We start from the raw sequence: 8,707 nt of genomic DNA on the forward strand, positions 1-8,707 counted from the left end.
AGTAACATTGATATACTAAGCTTTTGCTTAAGACATTTGTATAAGGAAGACAAGGGCTCCCAAGGGCTGTTGCCTCTCCTACTTGCCTTGCTAGCATCACAGATTCAGTGCTAAGTACTTAAAAATATTGCAAGATGAAACCAAGCAGTGGTAGCACATGCCTTTAATCCCAGCACTCAGGAGGCAGAGGCAGGCAGATCTCTGTGAGTTCAAGGCCAGCCTGGTCTACAGAGTGAGTTCCAGAACAGTCAAGGCTGCACAGAGAAGCCCTGTCTCAAAAAACAAACAAAAAAAAACAAAACAAAACAAGACAAAAGTGTGATACATAATTGGTGGCTTTCAGTAAATTTGAGCAAGTGTTACTATCCTGTTTATTTGGTTAGCCCTTATAACAACCTTTTAAAATAAAAATCATTAATCCTGTTTTAGAGGTAAGAAAAGTTAAGAAGAAAGGTGCTGTGGAATAATCCCTTTGTACACTGTGAAGATTTGTCGCTGTGACTGGTCTACTAAGCAAGCTGACTGGCCAATAGCTGAACAGAACAAGGTTAGGCAGGGGAGACAGACTGAAATGCTAGGAAGGAGAAGGGCAGAGTTGAGAGTCGCTGGCAGAGGCAGAGAGACCAAGATGGGCACATCATACTGAGAAAAGGTACCAGGCCATATGGCAAAGCAGAGGTAAAAGTATAGGTTAATTTAAATGTAAGAGTTAGCTAGTAAGAAGCCTGAGCAATTGGCCTAGAGTTTATAATTCATATCCAGCCTCTGAGTCTGTTATTTAGGACTGGATGGTAAGGACAGAAAAACTCCACCTCTGGTTATAGAAAGGGGCTCTTCTACCAAGTTCTGCAATCACAACCATCTCCCCATGGAACCCAGGACCTTTGTTGGTTTGGGCTTTTTTTTTTTTCTTTTTTAACCATAAATTCTACATTTTTGTTTCTTGTTTTCTTTCTACTATACTGAGAGAACCAAAGCCAGGTGAAGAAAGAAATTATCACAGCTGGGGAAATTCTCAGTGGACAAAGTCCTTGCTGTGCGTGATAACGGAGTCCAGAGCCTCAGTACATACTGTTGAGTGAGCATGAAAGCCCATCTGTAATCTCCGTGCCTAGGAGGTAGAGACACGGGGTCCTCAGTGCAAGCTGCTAGAGAGACTGGTCGAACCAGGGAAGTCTGGTTTCAAGTGAGAAACCCTGCCTTGGTATCTAAGACAGAGTATGACTGTCATCAACCTCTCTTCTCGTATACACATCCTATACACATGTGCATACACAGCCACACGTGTGTCCACATATATGTGAACACACACACTACAATAAAAAGTAAATTAAAAAGTTGTTGGAAAGCCCAGCAGGATTTCTTTGGTGGCTCCAGAGTTTTGTTGCATCATAGCTGAGGCATGAAAGTCTCTCTCACTCAGGGTTTACTCTTGCCCAAGGCAAGCTTGAAATACTACCCTATTACTGCTCTTTAAAGGAGCCCTTCCTTAAAATGCTTCCCGGAAGTGCATTTAGACCCTGGAAGTTTGGTGTAGTTGCACTTATCTGTAGTCCCAGTACTCAGGAAGTTCAGGCAGCAGGGATGCTCAAGCCAAGGCACTCTAGACCCCATCCACATCAAGAACAGCATAACTTTCAGAGTTCAATTTTAATCCATTAGGGGATGATCTGGGTTGAGTTATTTCTTGAGCTGGCCATTGGAGAAGATCTAGAATAGATGCCAGTGAACCCAGGAAGAGTAGAAGCATGGACTGGGCACAGGGGAGTAAAGATGTCAAGACCACGTAGCTGGAACACAAAGCTAGCAAAGGATTAAAGAAAAGCAACCCCCACCAAAGAAGCAGAGACGTGTTCAGAGTCCCAGCCAAGGAGTCCTGACCTCAACTCATGCACCATGGCATGTGCACTGCACCTAAATGATAAGAATGTTTAAAATTAAAAAAAAAAAAACTGAACATTGCCTGCATTTGCTTAACTCGGGTAGAGCACTTGCCTAGCATGTATGGAGCCCTGGGCTCCATCCTAAGCACCACGTACATACATATATACATGCCAAGAAATGAGCCTCACCTTGACTATCTTGCTAGAGGCCTCTCCTCCCTTTTGCCTTCTACCCTGACCCAGAGGGGCTGACAGCAATGTTCCAACTCCAGGTCCAGACACTGGAGAGATTACTACAGGCCAGCAGATGGTAAGCCATGACCAAGTCACCCCCAGGTCCCCAGGAGCGGAGAAAAACTCATAAAAGCTACTGTGACTTCCTAATGCTGAGAACTCCTTTTCTGAGCTGAGGAAGTTAAAAGACAAATGTCTCCTTTAAACAGAGATTAGAGATAAAAAAAAAAAAAGGAACACCTTTTGAATGAAATCCTCTGAAGAACTTAAACCATGTGTCAGTGACCCAGAAGTAATTAAGACATAATTAAGGTACACTGGAGTGTAGGAACAAAGTTAATTCAGACCCAGCAGACTGGAACCCAATCACAAATGAAAGAAAGCCTTTGGAGCTTGAATCAGAAAACTCTGAGAGCCCTAGCCAAAGTCAGCAGAGAATCTTCATGGAATATTTGCTCTCCAGTCATAGCTGCTATCTTTATCTGCTCTTTCCTCTCTAGTCCACTCCTTCCGGCAAAGGTCCCCCGACCTGCTGACACTGACCGTGCCCCATCATGGTGCTCTGGCCCCATCCCCATCGGCCACCCATTCCCACGTGAGGCTCGGGATGCACCCATGAAAGTCAAGCCAAGTTGCAGAAAGGCTTTTTCCAAAATTGTCTACTAAAGAGAAGAGGCCCATTCTTGTTTTTCTTAAGTCACAACGCAGAAATGTTGTGAGTTTGAAACTGTCAGGAATGATGTTCCCACCAGCAAGGGGGATGAATGGGAGGGTGAAGAGAAAGTCTGGGCAGCTTCAAGACCAGGTTAATCCCTAGATGCTCAGAACCATTCTTAGTTCTGTTCTGTGAGTGGCTTTCGTTTCTGCTTAGTAAATCTAATAAGGTGGTTTGGGGTGCCACTTAGAACCAATGGAATTCTGAGAAACACGGCTGGGACCTGTTCCAAGATGAAATCATTTCCTCACAGTGGAGTATGACTATACACGTGCTGACAGCAAATGAAGTTTACTATTTGCCTGGTATTGCTAACTCAATGCAAAGACGCCCGCAATCCCTAGCTGGAGGGTTTGCGAGTCCATGATCAAGGATGCCATGACTGGGGGGAGACTCCACAGGACTCCCAGGCTATGGTTATCTGTCTCAGTTGAGGTCTGCCTTAGCATCACACTAAGCAACATAATAACAGCATGTAGGGCCATGAAAGGCAGAGTGAGAAGAACCAGTTCCTATGTGAAAACCTCAGAAATGATCTCAGCATTTGACTCTTAATTATAGACCAAAAGAAATGTCAAAAGTTAAGGTAAGCCTGTCAGAAGTGTTTACCTTGCCTTTTCTATCCAGGGCTTTGGCTGACAGTGCGCAGAGCCCACAGCAATTAGCCCTACCCAAGTACGTCGCAAGTCTCCACATGTTCCAAACTCCTCCTGAATGGAATGTAACCACCCTTACCTGAGAAACACCCTGCACGGTCTGGCCCAGCCTGGCCTTACCTCTATGCTGCCTCTCCCTCTGCCTCCTGGTTTTCTCGAGCCATGGGGAAATATTCTCTGCCTCCTACTTGGGTTATGCAGCTCTGCTTCTCCTCCCTCACTAGTGTCCTGCCCTCTGCCTGAAGGTCTACCCTTCAACGATTTATGTTGTCCCCACCAGAAGTGACTCATTTAATCTTGTACTCATGCATCTCCCTGTTCACTTCAGGACTCCATGGAGGTGTCCATCTGTCTGGCCTTACCACCATCTGTGCTACAGCACAGCTTTCTCAGTGTGTGCTCCCTAATGGTAGAGGGAACACATCTCTTCTTCACATCCACATCACATCCACTAAGAGACACTATAGCCTGGGGGCATGTGCTATAAGAAACACTGGCCTAGCTCTGTTATTAAACCATTTTCAATCAGCTCATTCCAAAAAAAAAAAAAAATGTTAGACAACTTACTTTCGCCATTATTCCCCAGGTATGGCGTTGACCTCATTTTAATTTTTGCCCTTTCAATTTTTCAACCCATTTATCCATGCATCCATTCACTCCTCTGTCACTTAAGTGTGGACTTGGGTCTGTGGAGCATCAGACACTGTACGGAGGCACCAAGAACACAAAAATGTCAGGACCTTCCCTTTGCCATCCTATGTGATAGGGGCAGGTAAGTGAACCAACCACTAGAAGTATCATAGAGGGACCGGGGTTTAGTTCTGTGGTAGGGCATGTGCTTAGCATGCCAGCGACTTGAATTCAACTCCTAGCACTATACACACACACACACACACACACACACACACAGACACACACACACAAAAATACTATGTGGTATAGTTAGATTCTAAGAGTGATATGCCCTCAGTTAAGGCGGGGAGAGTGGAGAGAGTAGTTAAGTCTACTGGGTGTCCAGGAACACTTCACAGGATGCATCTGCAGCAGCTACGACCACGCAGAAGGTCATCACTGAGAGTGTTGCCACCTGTCCCTCTCAACAGCCACGGTGGTGGGCAGTCCAGGTGTGAGCCACCCTGGTGTGAGGCTGTCCCACAACTGGGGATCCTCAGCAACCTACCTATCTTGGGATCTCTCCCTGGAGTAAGATCAGGAATCAAAAACTCCTCACATATTTTGTCTATGATGATCCTGCCAACCGTCTAAACTAAGGATCTAATTCTGCTCTAAATAAGCTGTACTCTTCGAAGTACCGGTATGCAGATTCATCTCAAGTGCTTTTATGAATACACTTCTCAAGACTCACGAAGTGACCAACTAGCATACCCTGGTGAATAACGTGAGAATTCCTTTCCACGCTAGGCTATAAGCTCCCAGAAAGCGGAGTCTTGTGTGGTCTTGTATATCCCCATAACCCTCTGTGCTTGGTCCCTGATGAGGAAAGATCAAAGACTATTGGGTAAATAAACTCCTCTTTCTCTTCCCCTAAGCAGCTCTTACTTCCCATCTTCTCCTCTAATTCCTTATCCACTGCCCACTATTCCCCCTGCTGTAAGCTGCCCTCTGGCGATTCAAATCTTCCTGAAGGAGGATGTTTGAATGTGGAGAGAAATGTAGGTAGCTCAGTATTTGTTAACTCACTATGATTCACTATACCAAGGGACAAACACTTTATTTGCCATAATTATTTGTTCTCCTGTTGTTTTTATTTCATGTGCTATTTATTATTGGAGTAGAATTTCTCAATATAAACCATATTTTAAAATGGATATTGGAAAATTGCCAGTTGACAAATATTTATCACAAATAGATTTATGGCATAATCTTTGAATCACACAGTTATTCATCAAATGGCCTAGTTCCAGATGATTAACCTCTAATCCCAGCACTCATGAGGCAGAGGCAGGAAGATCTCTGTGACCTCGAGGGCAGCCTGGTTTACACAGAGAAACACTGTCTGGTGGGGGAGGGAGAATTAATAAGGTTTGACAATGTTTTATAACTTCTGAGTGCTATGAAAAAAAATGTTTTAACATTGTCCATTATTGCTGTCCCAAACAAGTGTTCTCCCCCACTTTGAGTCAGTAGGAGACAAAGACTCCAACAGCTTTTCAGTTCCTTGCCAATTCAAGGTCATTTACAGCAAGCAGAGACAATCTCATCTTTCCCATCACAGACTCTGTTCAACAGTGAGGAACAGAAATTGAAAATGAAACAGTCTAGTCAAACAAGGTTATATGTTTTTCCAAAGTCAGTTAAAAGTTTGGAAGCCAGGGCTGGCGAGAGAGCTCAATGGTTAGGAGTACTTGTTCTTACAGAGAAACCAGGTTGCATTCCCAACACTCATACAGTGACTCACAACTGTTTATAACTCTAGCTCTGGGAATCCAACCCCCTCTTCTGATCTTCCTGGGCATCAGACTTACATATGGTGCACATACATACATGCAGGCAAACATTCATACACACACAAAAATAAATAAATAAATTAACCCTTTTAAAATCTGTAAGTTTGGGAGTTAAAGAACGGTTTCTCAAAGTAAAATCTTATGGTCAGTGAACACTTGTGCTACAACTGGAAAAAATTGGCAGCTATCTATGGAGCTTCTGAGAGAGTCTGACTAGAGCCTGTCTCGCCCGTTTCTGTTGTACAGATACCCCCAAATCGGCTGTCAAGGCGACTGGAATTCTGCAGCTAGCTTCTGCGGTTCTGGGAAAGGAGGCTGCAAAGTGGAGTCAGGTTATCAACATACCCTGAGAGCACACTTTCATACATGTGAGATCTATGTAAACATGCACAGTTTAATGGAATTTCATAACACAGCATACAGAGTTACAGACCAAGAGTACGAACTCTGTGTGAGAAGACTGGGAAGGGGGAGGAGTGCTTGAAGCAGGTGCTTTGTTCCAGGAGAGTTTTTTCTGTGCTTACAAGTTTATTATGGAATAAAATTAAGCGAAACGAGTTTCTAAGTGATAAGTACCAAGGCTGTTGCCTAGCTCACAGTAAGCAGTTAGATAGCATACACATCTTCTATCATGGCTATCGTCAAGGCTGCTAAACCTGAAAGTCAAGACCTAGAATAACTAGGCATGATAGGACATATCTATAATCCTTGCACCTGGGAGGCAGAGGGAGCAGGATTCCAAGTTCAGGGCCAGCTTGGGCTGCACAGCAAATTTCAGCTCAGCTTCAGCTATACGAGACCCTGTCTCAGAATCGAAAAAAAATGAGAGGGGATAAGATCTAGAATAAAATATCATGAGATTTAGAGACAGTAGGGGTGTGCAAGGGGTTTGTTGAAAGTATTGCACACCCACCTAGCCAGCCAGTGCAGGCGATCTGTACTTACACACACAATAGTGCCTCCTCATCTCTGTGGTTCCAGTTCACTATTAAAACTTTTGATCCAAAAATAAGAAATAGAAAATTTCAGACAATAAATATTTCATTTGCTCTCTGTTTCGTGTGTTGGTTGTGGTTGGTTGGTTTCACGGTATTCTGAGTATCGTGATGAAATCTTGAGCTGTCCTGCCATGTCCCACCTGGAGCATGAACCACTTCTTTGTCCACGGTGTCTCTCCTGGATACACTACCCAGCTGCTACTCAATGGTCATTTCAGTTATCAGATCAATTATAGCAGCATCACAGCTCAGGTAACTCGTAAGTAGTACACCAACACGGTACCTATGTCATCCACCCCAATTCATCTCATCCCTTCGGCACTGTATCTCACACCACATTGTCCCAAAAAGGGTGATACAGTGCATCAAGATGCCTTTACAGAGAGATCATATCCATATAATATCTATTACGGTCTATTATAATTGTTTAGTTTTATTGTTGTTGTTACTCCCTTATTGCGCCCGATACAGAAATTAGACTTGATCACAGTTATGTATGTGTAGGAGAAAACACAGGATTTGTTACTGTCCATGGTTTTAGGCATCTCCTGTAGGATCTTAAAATTTACCCCTTGCAGACAAAGGGGAACCTCAGCCATAAACACGTATCAGTACTGGCAGAACACAGACTTAGAATTCAGTATCAAGCCAGTCAACCTACAAATACTCAGAAAGACAACCAGTCTAAAGGAACAGGAGGGCAGCATCATAAATGATTCAGCCCTTTTAGATATGGCTCCAAGTCAGCATCATTACAAAGCTGCCCTTGCCCCTGGCGACCCTAGCATGTAAGAACCACCACAAAATAAAATTCTGACTTCAAAGCTGTGGTAGGTTAAGGACATTTTTCCTTTGCAAAGACTACCTCAAGAGTGTGGGTCATCGCTATGGAAGACAAATCATAGTACATCTCTAGCATTCATCAAAGTGCCAGAAACATCACAGACACTCAGTATTTATCAGATAAATGAGCCTCGGGATCTTAAGGAAGTTTGACAGTTGATTCCAGGTAGAGATGATGGATTGAACAAATGCACCTAATTTGGCTCCCCGTAGAATACCACTAAAACTCTAGGAAGGGACGGGGGGGGGGGGAACGATCGAAACCTCCATGGAGGCTTGAGAATATGATGAAGGACCTTACCTGTCTGAAAAAAGCAAGTGTTAAGTTAGTAACAGTGTCACATCTTCTCGATATGACGGGAAGATGGAGAGGGGCCCACGGCTTCTAAAGAGAGAGCTGGCGTTAACGGATGTAGGCACTCTAACTCCAACCATTTCCCCAAAGACTGGAAGTAAAGCCTCACCCTTCAAGCAGAAGACTGGGAGAGACTTCTCCAAGGGACACAAGCAGACAAAGAGGGGGGCACATCCCTGTGACACACAGTGACAGTGTGGTGAAATGGGAAAGGCTGCCTGTCACCTCACAGTGACATTCATTGTCAACCTGTCTCCCTCCACTCTGCTTTTCATTAGGTGATTCTTAAATGTGAGCAGACAGGTAGGGTTAGCGAAGGGCAGAGAAAATTCTCTAGTATGGACGTTGATGGAAGGCTATAGCTGGCCAGATTGGCTGCCAACTATGCAGTCAGCGAACGCAGAGACCTGCTCACTACGTATTACCGTGATATTTTAAAGAGTGCCCTTAAAACTTCCTGAAGGAAAAGGCACACACTAAGGGTAACGATCAGAATGGCATCAGACATTTTGAAAACAACCCAAAGTGTGTGTGTGTGTGTGTGTGTGTGTGTGT

Source organism: Microtus ochrogaster, chromosome 1, assembly GCF_000317375.1.
Source record: "Microtus ochrogaster isolate Prairie Vole_2 chromosome 1, MicOch1.0, whole genome shotgun sequence".
Lineage (NCBI taxonomy): Eukaryota > Metazoa > Chordata > Mammalia > Rodentia > Cricetidae > Microtus > Microtus ochrogaster.